We start from the raw sequence: 15,041 nt of genomic DNA, 5'->3' as shown, positions 1-15,041 counted from the left end.
TTTGATGAACCCAGTCTTCCCCACTTGTAGTCCATAAGGTTTGGGTGGAGTTGGTTCACTCCATCTAACTCAAACCTGGACAGTCAGCAAATTCTGTACCCTTGCCCACAATACATGGTCCAGAGCTGGACAGATGATCTAAGACAGGCCAATAAAACTCAATTCTGGGCCTTCTCTTGGAACTATTAGGGGAGAAAACTCCCTGTTTATTCTCCAACTGCTTGAAATTGAGGCAGCTCAAAGAGGAAAAAATGCCTGGAAATGAAGGAATCATCTGTAAAGATATCACCGAGCATCTTAATCTGGTCCTGTCAGAAGACTCTGTCTCCAAACTTTTCATTAATGAATTGAGCTTCCCTGGCAGTGCAATGGTAAAGAATCTGCCTTCCAATGTAGGAGATGTGAGAGACATGGGTTTAATCCCTGGATCAGGAAGATCCCCTGGAGTAGGAAACGGCAAACCACTTCAGTATTCTTGCCTGGAAAATTCCATGTACAGAGAAACCAGGTTGCCTACAGTCCACAGTGTCACCAAGAGTTGGACATGACTGAACACACACTCACAGGAATAGTAGTACATTCCTCATTTAAAGCTATTAATTTGGTATTTTTGTCATTTATTAAGCCCGTTTGAATTGGTTTCTATCACTTGCAATGAAAGAGTACTCATTGATAAGATTATGATATAAAAAGGACCATCATAGTCATATGAAGAAAAGGTCTTGGGCATCCTGGAGGAAGAGACTAAGGAGTGATGTTTGAATTGAGCTTTGAAGAATATGTAATATTGCAAAAGGGGAGGATGTAGGAGAAACCATTTCAGAGAAAAAGAGTAACACGAGCCAGAGAAAGGACATCTCAAGGAATGTGAGAAGTTATTGTGGTGAGGAGTGATGAGAGATGGGCTGGAGCTCGACTGCCTAGTGAGTTATACACTGTGCTGAGACCTTGGACCATGGGACTCATAGGAGGAATGAGGTGTTAGGTGGGGATTACTGATTGTTGTGGCAGGACTGGGGGTGTGCACTGGTGTGTGGAGACCTGTAGGCAGGAAAGATGATTTGGAGACTATGACAACAGCTCAGGAAAGAAAGAAAATAGTCCCAGCTAAAGTCAGTAAATACATGGCATAATGCTGTCCTTTCCAAATCCCCTGTGTAAGGCAGACATTGCTAATTGGCCACCTCCCCCTTCCCAATTTAGTGTTCTCAGCACAATGTCGCAGACAGTCATTCCCAATAATTTATTGATACTGCCATTCAGTTAGAAACCTACATGCTATTCCAGACCATCTGGCAGGCGTAGTTGATATGGATGCTGTAATGAGATTGGAATTCTCTTGGGTTGACTCTTGCTTTAGGTTCTTTGGGTTGTATCATAGAACTAGAACTAGAATTCTTCTTCCTTGGCTTGTAAAAGTAAATGGAGGAGTGTTTGTCCAGGAGGAAAAATATTTGGAGTGAATTCTAGCCTTTAAGGGAGGCTGCAACTGCAACTTTTCTTCTCTCAATGCAGACAACAGTTCTGGCCTAGCAACCAAAACAAAGTTGATGGTCTCCATGGGGGCCACTGTCTGTCTCCAGCTAGTCTTAATGGGATGTGAAGCGTGTGCATTTCCTTGAGGTCACAGCTTTAAATCTGACCTGTGGCCAAAAGAACCACTGTCTGACAGCTCCCTGGCAGGCACTGTGAAATGAGTTATGGGTCTCTGCACCATTTCTAGTAGCGTGAGTCCACTTGAGCAAAGCCGTTCTGGAGTTACTGTCGGAGAGGGAGTGCTAAACTGAAAGGCCAAGGAATAAATGGAGACAGAGCTGCTCCATCCACTCGTCAAAGAGATTTTCTCACAGCTACCTCCAGGCCCATTGGGTTAAAGGCCACAGTGAGAGTATTCACTGGAGAAAGGACCATGCCAGGCAGTGGAGGGGGGCTCTTCTTTCTTTGGCTCAAAGACATACGTTCACAAAGCAGAAACCTGAATGGTTTTGTAGTTAAGAGAAATGGCCTGCCCATCAGGTCGCAGAGAGGATCTGATCTATCAGGTAAGGATCTTTATACTCACACTCTTTACATTCTAATGACAGAAGAGAAATTGCTCATTTTGACAGAATTAGAGGCCACATAAGAAGGAATCTGGATCTTAGGTGCAAAGGTTTGAACTTTTGGGAGGCTTCCTTCATTCTGCTTCTTAGGATAGGCTCGTTGTTGCTGGTCATGTGGACAGGAGAATACACAATTATTTTGAAGAATCCAGTATTTTTCAATAAAGAACAGTGGATCCAAAGCAGAGGAATTGTTGGGGATTTCAAAAAGCCAACAGTATCTGTGTTTTCAGAAATTCAAAGGAAACCTCTGTGTAATATATATAAAAAGAATTACCATTTATCAAGCAAGAGCAGCAGACTAGCACTCTCTATGTATGACCTCATTTACTGCATTCCTTAGCTGTGAGAAGTACTTACCACTATTTCCTTAATTTTACAAATGAAGTAACTGAGAGTTTAAAGAAATAACATAACTAGGCTACCCTCTTGAAGTGATGAAGGCTGGATTTAATCAAACATCTCTCTGCTGTTTTACTCTACTTTATAATCTTGGGATAGAAAATAGCTGGAGTTGGAACAGATATACCTAACCAGGATGAAATGGAATGATATAAGTACCTAAAAAGACTGGGTACTAGGCACTCTGCTGAGCACATTACAGGCATTCCCTTAATGAATTCTCCGAATAAGAGTATGCATTGCTATTACTATTATTTACCCCTTCTACTTGGAGAAGGCAATGGCAACCCATTCCAGTGTTCTTGCCTGGAGAATCCCAGGGACAGGGGAGCCTGGTGGGCTGCCGTCTTTGGGGTCGCATAGAGTTGGACACGACTGAAGTGACTTAGCAGCAGCAGCAGCAACCTCTTCTACAGATGAGGAAATTTAGAGACTCTAGTAACTTTCCAAGGCCTCTCAGATAATAAGTGATGGAGCTGGGGTTAGAATTCCCATCCACTTTACTCCAAAGTGTATATTCTGTTTTTTTTTTAATTGAAGTTTAATTGATTTACAAATTGTGTTAGTTTTTGGTATAAAGCAAGTGATTCGATTTTATGTACACACACACACACACACACACACACATTGGTTTTTAAATTTTTTCTTTCCACTATGGTTTATCATAGGATATCGAATATAGTTTCCTGCACTATATAAGGACCTTGTTGTTTATCCATTCTATATATAATAACTTACATCTGCTAACTCCAACCTCTCAACCTATGGCTCCCCCAACACCCTCCCTTTTGGCAAGGTCAAATCTGTTTTCTGTCTCCATGAGTCTGTTTCAATTTCTATAATTAGCTTCATTTTTGTCATATTTTAGATTCCATATATCAGTTCAGTTCAGTCGCTCAGTCGTGTCCGACTTTTTGCAACCCCATGGACTGTAGCATGCCAGGCCTCCCTGTCCATCACCAACTCCTGGAGCCTACTCAAACTCATGTCCATTAAGTCAGTGATTCCATCCAACCATCTCATCCTCTGTCATCCCCTTCTCTTCCCGCCTTCAATCTTTCCCAGCATCAGGGTCTTTTCAAATGAGTCAGCTCTTCGCATCAGGTGGCCAAAGTATTAGAGTTGCAGCTTCATCATCAGTCCTTTCAATGAATATTCAGGACTGATTTCCTTTAGGATGGACCAGTTGGATCTCCTTGCAAGGAGATTCCACGTATATGTATATTCTTTTTTCAGCTTCTTTTCCATTATAGTTTATGACAAAATATTGAATATAGTTCCCTGTGCTGTACAATAGGACCTTGTTTATTTTATATGGAGTATTTTGTATCTCAAAGCACATACTCTTAACTACTGATGCTGATGTGATACAGAGACCTATTAATAGATACACATGAGATTATCTTAGGGGGCATATAAACAAATACCTTAAAAGTAGTTACTTCTTAACTAAATTAATGCACAGGAGACTACCTTTTCCAGTGGCAGGGATATAGTATTCCTATTTTTTATGGATTTATTTAAATTAAAAAGTGAGTTGATTTAAATAAAATGTTACGTGAATAATAAAGTGGCACATGGAGGAGGTAAAAAATGGGCAAGGTGGTTTGTGAAAGACTGAGGTTTGGGGATCACTGCAGTGCGCTAAGCTGGGTTTCAGGGCTGTCTGAGCATGCTGTTAGCTGAGGAGTGGGAGATGCAATGCAGTGTGGGGCTACTGGTCCTATCCCAGGGAGGGGAGTGCCTCCCTGGAGTCAAGAGGAGCCCCATTGCCTGGGAGTTCTTGAAGGAAAATGCAGATCTTCCCATTAGCTCTTTGCCTTGGTCAGCTGACTATTCCATCCTGTGGGTGGGTGTCCCTGTTTAGTTTGTTTCACTTTTTAAATTAGACTCGAATGTCCACAGTCCATTTAAGCCCATCCTCCTCTAGGAAGTTTTCCTTGGAATCCCTACTGCCTTAACTGTCTGAACCCCCAAACTTGGCTTTCCACAGTACTGTTTGGTAATGGGGCATCCCAGGTAGCTCAGCTAGTGAAGAATCCACCTGCCGTGCAGGAGACCCTGGTTCAATTCCTGGGTCGGGAAATTCCCCTGGAGAACGGGTAGGCTACTCGCTCCAGGATTCTTGGGTTTTCCGGGTGGCTCAGACAGTAAAGAATCCACTTGCAATGTGGGAAACCTGGGTTCGATCCCTGGTTTGGGAAGATAATGGGCTGTTATTGTTACTCTGTTGTGACTAAAAATGACAAATATATTTCAGATCATGTACAAACTCTGAAACTTGGATAGTGGCTATTGATGGGCTGCCTTGTTTAGGATTTTTAAGTTTAATTAGGTCTCATTTGTTTATTTTTGTTTTTGTTTCCATTACTCTAGGAGGTAGGTCAGAGGGGATTTTGAGAATGCATATGTGAGATTGGTAGAAAAGGACACCAGGATGCATTAGTAATGCCTGTCGTGGGCAGGTTAAGTGAGAAGAAGCAAACGTGCCCCACATGTGTCATCTCTGATTCTTGAGTCTCCAACTAAATGATGGCTGTCTGAGGAAATGATCCATGGCTGCTTCATGCATTGCAATTCTCTCAGTGTGTGGCATGTTCACTAATACTGTTTCTCATTTCCCCTGAAGACTGAATCTGGAGTTCAGTGAGAATCAGAAGTCACTATGTTAAACTTCACTGTAGATAGCAGCTGTAGAATCCATACCTGTGGTTTGAAGACAAGGCAGCTGCTAGCATGTGTGTGCACGCTAAGTTGCTTTAGCCGTGTCTGCTCATTGTGAGCCCATGGGCTGTAGCCCACCAGGCTCCTTTGTCCATGCCCTCCTCTAGAGGATCTTCCTGACCCAGAGATCAAACTCTTATCTCCTGCGTTGGCAGGTGGGTTCTTTATCACTAGCACCACCTGGGAAAAAAACTGAATGAGAGTCGCTCACTTGTGTCCAAGTCTGCAACCCCATGGACTGCAGTCCACCAGGCTCCTCTGTCCTTGGAATTCTCTAGGCAAGAATACGGCGGTGGGTAGCCATTCCTGTCTCCAGGGGATCTTCCCAAACCAGGGGTCGAACCCGGTCTCCCACACCCCAGGTAGATTCTTTACCATCTGAGCCACCAGGGAAGCCCAGGGTGCGGCTTATCAGGCAGCAACTTCCCTTTCTCCCTACACTGAAGACAAGGTTTAAGGATAGGGGTGGGTGGGAAGAGCCAGGTAAAGAATGGATCAGAAAAGCAATGCCTTTAGGCCAAAACAAACTTGCACAGAAACACGGGGAGACAGTTTTTCCTATTTGTGAAGTGAGTCATGGTCAATCATTTTTTCTATGATCTAACATCTTTCTGTTTTTTTCTATGATTTCATTCTTTCTTTCCAAGAGGAGATGGCCAGCAGGTAGGAATGGTTGTTTTGCTGGTCATTTGTCCATGAGATTTCATCAGTAGCACGGTAGCATGAAGAACAGCAGCTGCCAGAGCTGTTCACAGCAGGATATTGATCTAGACAAGAGCCTGCACCAGACCGAGACATCACATCATAACTGGGGCAAAAATGATGTGCACGAGGAATCCTGTATATTCATTTAGTTTAGGCTCTGAACCAACTGTGAAGGCTCCGCTCACCTCTCCCTTGTCTCTGCTCTGCCTGTCCTCTTTGTTCTCCTGAGATGTTTATTATCCTCAGGGAAGTGCCCTCTTTCCTGAGGAAAATACAATATGTTCCTCCCATTAACATTATTTCCTCCTTTGCAAACTCACCCAACATGCTGGGTCCCATTTCTTCAAAGTCTTTGTTTTTAACTTGATGACTATATGGAATTTAGAATAAGTTATTCTAAGATAGCTCATGCATTTTCCCTTCTCAATGGTGCTTTTAAGCATAATGCTTTGGAAGGACGGGGAATCATGTTCCTGGTTGAATATGAATCTTGGCTCTCAGGCAGTGTGACACACCAAAAGAGGAGGTACTTTAGTATACAGGGGCTTCCATTGAATCAGATAGTGAAGTAGCTCTTTCATTTTGAATGCTCTGGCAATGGATCTCAACCAGCAACCCCAGCTGAAGTGGGCTATCAAATGATGAATAATGATGCTTGAGTTGATTTTTTCCCTATGGTTAAAGTCATGCCTGTTGGATTGTAGAGTTAAGCAGGTCATGCACTGCTGCAGAGAATTGAGTATGACTGGGTACTAAGAAAAGAAAAGACACATAATATATACCATTGAGCTGGTGCTCAAAGGGGCTGTGTGTTTACTGAAACACAAAGAAAAATGACCCTGTGTGCATATGTGAAAGGTGGAGTGAAGGCAGTAAGTGGTTTCACTTAAACAACCTGTTGAAAGCCATTATCCCAGAGCATGATGTACAATACCTTCCTGTACTTCCAGAAACTAGCTTGATGCCTGGCCTTAGGAAGGCGCTCGAGTGGCTTTGTAATCTAAGGAGTAGGACTGAGGTTACTTTCTGCTAGTTACATGCACAGATCCACCTATATTATAATCTCTCTCTTTTTTTTTAACTGCATTCCTTTTTTAAAACATTAATTTTTGACTGTGCTGGGTCTTTGTCGCTGTGAGGGATTTTCTTTAGTTGTGGAGAGTAGGGGCTACTCTCCAGCTGCTGTGCACAGGCTTCTCATGGTGGTGGCTTCTCTTGTTGCCCAGCATGGGCGATATATTTTATATATATATACATACACACACACACACACACACACACACACATATATATATGTATATGTATATATATTCACTCTTTTCTAGATTCTATTCCCATATAAATCATTGCAGAGTATTGAGCAGAGTTCCCTGTGCTATATAGTAGGTAATGTTTGGTAATCCTGCATTTTCTTCAAAAAGCATATGATTAAAAAAATGATTTTTGGTCCAATTAAGCATACTTACTTCTAAGTCTAGAGATGAAATAGTTATTGATCTGCAAATAATATTGTGTTATTAAGGTCATTGTAGTGAAAGTGTTAGCTGCTGAGTCGTGTCCGACTCATTGTGAGCCCATTGACTATAGCCCACCAGGCTCCTTTGTCCATGGAATTCTCTAGGCAAGACTACTGGAGTGGGTAGCTATGCCCTTCTCCAGGGCATCTTCCTGACCCCAGGGATCAAACCCAGTTTTCCTGCATTTCAGGCAGATTCTTTACCATCTGAGCCACCAGAGAAGCCCATTTAGATCATCACACATACGTAAGTCAGGAGGTAACATTAATTTAGAAGTACTTTTTTTTCCACCTTTAAGTTTGTTGAGACCATTTTATTCAAACTCTTCAGATGCATTTTTGATATTAGTGTCTTTGGCCTTGTTCCTTCTTCTCCTACTCTTACACCTTCTGATGACTCACATTGTTCAAAGGAAACTTAGGTTGTTGGCCCAGAGATATTTCACAGTCAGCAGTATAACACTAAATTATGTAGAATCCCTTTGTCACCAATCAGCATAATGCTAGTTCTGGAATCCATTAATTCTTTATTTCAAGATTCCTTTTGGTTGTTTAGAAAGCACTGCTGTTAGTGCTGGAGACATCAAGTGAGCATCATTTTTTCTTGGTCTTCCCCATCAGTCATAGAATCTAACCAGAAGTTTTCTTGTTGGATTCATTTTGGGGCTCTATTCAGTCTGGAGAATTAAGAGGAGGGGCTGGGAGCTGGCGTAGGAAGATTGGACAGGGAAGTGAACTGTGGGGGCACAGTCCAGCCTTGGGCTGGGTTGTTTAGACTTTGGGGCACAGAGCTAGAAGATGAGGTAGAGATGAAGGAATTCAACACTCTCACAGTTTAGAAAAGGAACACACTTGGGGAGGCTTGCGTCCCAGAATTTGGTTCTTTTTTTTTTTTTTTTCTTTTTTTTTTTCTGTCTGCAATGCAGGAGACCCAGATTTGATTTCTGGGTCAGGAAGATCCTGTGGAGAAGGGAGTGGCTACCCACTCCAGTATTCTTGCCTAGGAATTCCCATGGACAGAGGAGCCGGGCAGGCTACAGTCCATGGGGTTGCAAAGAGTTGACATGACTGAGCAACTAAACAACAACACAAGAAAACAGAGGCTCAGAGAGGTAACATGACTCGCCCAAGCAGAAAAGTGGCTAATGGCAAGATCATGGTTCTTTTTTAAAATTTTTTCTTCAAAGCTCATACTCTTAACATGGTTCTCTGTCCTCCAGGGGAATCTATTTGATTCTTGGTCTTGCTTGTTATTAACTATGAACCCTTAGGCTAGAGACTTAGCTTCTGTGAACCCGAGCTTTATTATCTTCAAAATGGGGTAATAATCCCCATGGTGATTTTGTGAGCAGAGATGAAATTAATATATGGAAAGTGCTCATCGCTATTTCTGACACAGTAGCTCAACAGACAGCAGCTCCTCCTACTACTACCACTAGAGTTATTATTTTTAGGTCTTTTTCTAGGTATAAAATGCACTCCTGCTCCCCTTTTCCAATCCCTTCCCACTAGGGAATTCCTTGGTTATCCAGTGGTTAGGACTCCGGCTTCCACTGCAGGGTTGAACCCTGATTGAGGAACTAAGATCCTGATGCCATGTGTTGTGGCCAAAAAAAAAAAGAAGAAGAAGCAATTTCTTCCTACCCATGTAGTATCCACTATACTTTGATACTAAATATATAATGAAAATTAAAAAAAAATTCATTTACAGTGTTAAATGAAATTATTTTCCATTTTTCACAACAGCTCACTTTCCTTTACCAGAACTCTTGTTGATTCTTTCTGACTGAGATCAAGTGATATCTTTTTTAGGAAGCTGCCCTATTCATGCCAAACTGAGGTTGTGATGCTCTGAATGGTAAGAACATGGTGAGATGGTGTGTGTGTGTGTGTTTGTGTGTGTGTTAATTCAAACGCAGAACATAGCAAAAAATATCATCCAAATACTGACAAATACTTGACAGTTTGACTTGAAACAGAAGAAAAGGGGGCATTTTCTTTCCTGCAGTGCAGTAGCAGGACATCTCAAAGCCCACATTCTTTAATCTGCCTTGTTTGAGCAAATGAGCCCAACTCCTGACAGAAGCACTAAGTTATTATAGATATTGGTAAAAGCTGGTCGTTGGAGCTCCAATCAGCAGTGTCTCACTGCTCTCACTCACGACGTGTGATTGATAGAGATGCTGGCAGAGGCCCGGAGACATCAGCGTGACATTATCCAAAAATATGGCAACTATTATTTTCTTGTCCCAGCTGAAAAGCGTAATTTAAAAACACCTTTTTCTTTTCCTTTGAATTGCTCTGCCTGGAAAAATCAATAGCACGCTTCCATGAGGCTGGGTTCTCAGAGGCCACTCTCTGAAGTCTGTGTGTCTCCACCCAAAGGTTAAGTGCCAGTGGCTGGAGCAGCAGTTTAAAGGAGGGACGCGAGAGGCTGGCTGGTGGCTTCCTTTCTTGCCATGCCCTCCATCCCCCTCATTCTGAGCTGGGAGAGTCCTTTTCTTCTTGACTCCTGCCAGACTTCAGTGATGAATGCTCAAACTTTCTAGTGTGAGGTCTGTGCCTGCTTTTGAAGATCAGCTTAACTAACATTTGCTGTGCGTGTGTGTGCTTAGTCGCTCAGTCATATCCGACTCTTTGTGACCCCATTGACTGTAGCCCACCGGGTTCCTCTGTCCATGGCATTCTCCAAGCGAGAATACTGGAGTGGGTTGCCATTTCCTCCTCCAGAGGATCTTCCTGACTCAGGGTTTGAACCCATATCTCCTTCATTGACAGGTGGATTCTTTCCCACTGAGCCACCTGCGAAGCCCTTGAGTGCTTACTATGTGCAAAGCATTGGGATAATTTCTGTAGACTCTGCCTTAGAACAAAATTATAGTCTAGTAGGGTGAGAAAAGTGCATGCATAAGGTATGAGGAGGTGAAATAGGAACAAGGAGGTTACTTTCGTTCTTTTTTTTTTTGGCTTATCCTGGTATGTATATATGCAAGCATGTAGGTACATATGTATTTACATTGGATAAGCGTGACATGTGTACCTATAAATTTGAGATGTACATTGTGTTCCTTGGATACATTTATATATGGTGATACAGTTGCCATTGTAATGATACTTACATATTACATACTTCTAGTACAATATTACTGTCTGTGTTCAGTGAACTGTATAGGAGGTTTCTCACTGTGAACTGAGGCTGAACAGAATCAGATGTAAAGGTCCAGATGGAAACCATGATGTGATGGTGCTGGGCTTAATCTTCTCTGCCCTGTTGGTGACTGCTCTCTGCGATCCCAGGAGTAACAGTACATTATTGCCAGTTGGGAAGTGAAATGTGTACAGGCTCCATCTGAGTCTATGCCATGACCCTCCCACTTTCTGTGTCATCTGGCCTCTCCTGACTGCAGCCTCAGCTCATGTTGGCCTCCACTTTTCCTCCATGACTATAGACACAGTTCAAAATGCTGAGCTCTTCCTGCCTCAAGTCCCAGTGTGCCTGCCTCTAACTCCCTCCCTTTCTGCTCTCAGTTTACACACCACATCTGCATGGAGGCTTTTCTGCAATACTCTACCAAAGAACTCTCCCAGTTGTTCTTTCTCCCACTACCCTGTTCTATTTCCTTTTTAGCATTTAACCGATAACTGTCTTGCTTCTTTATTGCTTTGCATGTTCTGCCCTCACTATCATGAACATGTAAGTCCCTGCTGTGTGGATCTGGGTACTATTTCCAGGAGGAGGCGGGGGCTGGGGCTGAGTGGGTGACACAGCCACCCTCTGACCGCATGTCTAGCTGCCCTGTGGTTTTGCTCTCACTCTTCTTCCTCTGGCATCTTTTCTTGACGGTCCTAACACTTGTCCCGTTGACATCTTAATGCAAAAGAAGCTGTTTTTGGAGCACGTGCTCAGGATTGTCTTCTTGTTTCCTTCCTTAGCTTAGAATCTTAGCAGGGGCATTTTTTCATTCGTATTGCCTCAGTTGCTAGCACATTGCCCGATGCACGACAGGTACTCAATAAATGTCACTTGAATTGTCTGCCACATACTGGCTGTGTGACTTTGGCATGTTATATGACTTCTTCAAGCATCATTTTATCCACCCTATAGAGGCTTCCTTGGGAGCTCAGATGGTAAAGAATCTGCCTGCTGTGCAGGAGACCTGGGTTCGATCCCTGGGTCGGGAAGATCCCCCAGAGAAGAAAATGGCAACCCATTCCAGTATTCTTGCCCAGAGAATCCCCATTGACAGAGGAGCCTGATAGGCTACAGTCCATGGGGTCTCAAAGAGTTGGACATGACTGAGTGACTAACACTTTCACTTTCTTTCATGGAAAGGAAAGGGGAAATAATGGCACCTCAATTACCCAGAGAAGGCAGAAAGATAAAGAATGCAAAGTGCTTAACATTCCATGGCAGAATGGAAATGTCACAAGCAAAAGGGGACCCTGTGAACCTCTGTCTCTCTTTTGGAGAAGTAACCTCAGATGCTCTGCCCCTGAGGCACAGTCAGCTTTCAGGGAATCCAGAGTTTGTGCCTGATGCATCTGTCAGCACTCAAGAGCTCTCTTCACTTTCAGCTAATGTATCCTTGATGAGGCCAGCGTGTAGAGTAACCCAGTAATTGCCTGGTCTGATTTGTCCTTCTTTTAAATTTGGAAGCTTTCCTTTTCTACACTGATTCCCTATTTTAACAAAATTCACAACTGGATCCATTTTAAGGGAAAGGATAGCATATGTGTCAGAATCCTCCAGCTAACACCATATCCTTGCATGTGATAGCTTACCATTAACAATGTTGGATTTGTGATCTTTGAAGAAGACTTAGCTTCAGGATCAGGGACCAGGCTTGATCACTCAAGAGCTTTTGTATAGCAGAGTTTTATTAAAGTATAAAAAGGGATAGAGAAATCTTCTGACATAGATATCAGAAAAGGGACAGAGAGTATCCCCCTCGCTAGTCTTAGTAAGGGAGCTACATACTTCTTCAATTGGTTATTGCAGTAAATCAAAAGAATGTCTCAAGGTTGTAAAGATCTTACCAGACCCACTCCCACAATTTACATTTTAAGATAGCAGGATTAGTCAGAAGGTTTTCAAGAAGGAGAAACTGTCCTCAAGCTGGATACATTGTTGTTATATAATCCTTCAGTTCAGTTCAGTTCAGTTCAGTCGCTCAGTTGTGTCCGACTCTTTGCAACCCCATGAATCGCAGCACGCCAGGCCTCCCTGTCCATCACCAACTCCCGGAGTTCACTCAGACTCACATCCATTGAGTCAGTGATGCCATCCAGCCATCTCATCTTCTGTCGTCCCCTTCTCCTCCTGCCCCCAATTCTTCCCAGCATCAGAGTCTTTTCCAGTGAGTCAAGTTTTCGCATGAGGTGGCCAAAGTACTGGAGTTTCAGCTTTAGCATCATTCCCTCCAAAGAAATCCCAGGGCTGATCTCCTTCAGAATGGACTGGTTGGAATTAAATTGGTATTTGTTGAATACTTACCATGGGCCATGGACTGAAGTTGAAGCTGAAATTCCAATACTTTGGCCACTTGATGCAAAGAACTGACTCATCAGAAAAGACCCTGATGCTGGTGAAGGCAGGAGGAGAAGAGGGTGATAGAGGATGAGATGGTTGGATGGCGTCACCGACTCAATGGACATGGGTTTGAGTAAACCCCGGGAGTTGGTGATGGACAGGGAGGCCTGGCGTGCTGCAGTCCGTGAGGTCACAGAGTTGGACACGACTGGGCAACTGAACTGGACTGAACTACCATGGGCCAGGCACTGTACTAGGTACTTTTGTCTATTTGTTCTAATTAATCCTCTAAATAAACCTGTGAGGTAGTTAAGGTAGTACTCTTATCCCCATATTATATACAAGGAGGCTAAGAACAGAGAATTTGTGTTGTTTTCCTGTAGTGTTAGAACAAATGCTGCTACTGCTACTGCTGCTGCTAAATCGCTTCAGTCGTGTCCGACTCTGTGTGACCCCATAGATAGCAGCCCACCAGGCTCCCCTGTCCCTGGGATTCTCCAGGCAAGAACACTGGAGTGGGTTGCCATTTCCTTCTCCAATGCATGAAAGTGAAAAGTGAAAGTGAAGTCGCTCAGTTGTGTCCGACTATTAGCGACCCCATGGACTGCAGCCTACCAGGCTCCTCCATCCATGGGATTTTCCAGACAAGAGTACTGGAGTGGGGTGCCATTGCCTTCTCCCTAGAACAAATGAGTGAAAGCCAAGACAGGGTAGATTTAAAGCTCTGTACTTTTTCCTGGGAAAACCTTCTATGCTAACATAAATAATAAATTTCTTTCTGTTTGCCTGTTGTTACATCATGTGGCTGTAGGAAATGGATTAATGAATGTTAACCAAATTCAACGAATATGTTTGGGTCTACAAAAAGGTAAACCCAGGCTATCTGACATGCTCAAAATTCAACTTAGAGGCATTCTGCTTCTGATAATGCCAGATTATGCTACTAATGACTAAAACTCTGCATGAGGACAATTTAAAAAGCTGGATACTATATTTAAAAATTCTAGCTGAAGGCATCAGAGAGCCACCAAGAAAGTGAAGATTTTAAGGACAAAGTTCTAAAAAAGAAGAGAGTTTCTTAGTGATGATCATGGCATTCAATGCTGCTTCTCTCCTTGGGGGTGATTGTTGATTTCAAAAGCAGTGGCTGAAAAGTTCAGTTGAATGTTGTGTTTGGAATACTAATCAGGTTGAGGGATGAAAACTGGAGTTCAGATCTTGCCAAGGAAGAAAGTCCCTAGTAAAATCACAAGGTTTCAGTAAGGATCTTAGGAATAAGTGAATTGGAAATCGAACAGCTCTCACGGTAACTCAAGCCCAACTTTGAATTATCTCACTTTGTGATTAGATCAGTATTATTTGGGACACCATTAGGAAGACAATCATCATTCAGTCTCAGATATCTCATATATATATATATATACATATATATATATATATAAAATGTTCAATAAAAATTTCAGTAGTAGAAGTGAGATTTGACTAAAACAACAGTAAGCAAACAAGCAAGAGATAACAACAGATAATGGAAACCATTCCCTAGGAGATCTAAATGTTATTGCTAAAACAATTACAATTAATATGTTCAAGGAAGTAGGACTATTTTGAAAACTATTATAAATGGAAAATTTGAAAACTATTATAAAAGAGAATCTAATAGCAAATTTGGAACCAAAAGATACAATAACTGAAATGAAGAATTAAAGGTTAAACTGCAAGTTAGATACTGCTGATGAGAGAATTTGTGAACTGGAGGATAAGAGAAAGAAAATATCCAGACTTAACCAAGAAGAAGGAAAAAGATGAAAAATACACAAGAGAGTGTAGGAGACAAATGAAATGTGGTAAAATATATTAAAAAATGTAATGGGCAGACCAGAAAAAAAGTAAAGGATATTGCAGAAGTAGTATTTGAAGATACAATGATCGATCAAGTATTTTTCTAAAGTGTCAAAAATTCTGAAGTTATTGATTCAAGTTATTGATGGATAGCTATAATAAACTCTAGGCAGGAGTATAGAAAGAAGATTGTACCTAGAATCATCATAATAAAATTAAAGTG

This window comes from Bos grunniens, chromosome 7, assembly GCF_055505025.1.
Source record: "Bos grunniens cultivar Pamir isolate PY7600 chromosome 7, Bosgru_T2T1.0, whole genome shotgun sequence".
NCBI classification, from domain to species: domain Eukaryota; kingdom Metazoa; phylum Chordata; class Mammalia; order Artiodactyla; family Bovidae; genus Bos; species Bos grunniens.
The sequence above is the reverse complement of the archived record's forward strand: the minus strand, read 5'-3'. Positions refer to the sequence as shown.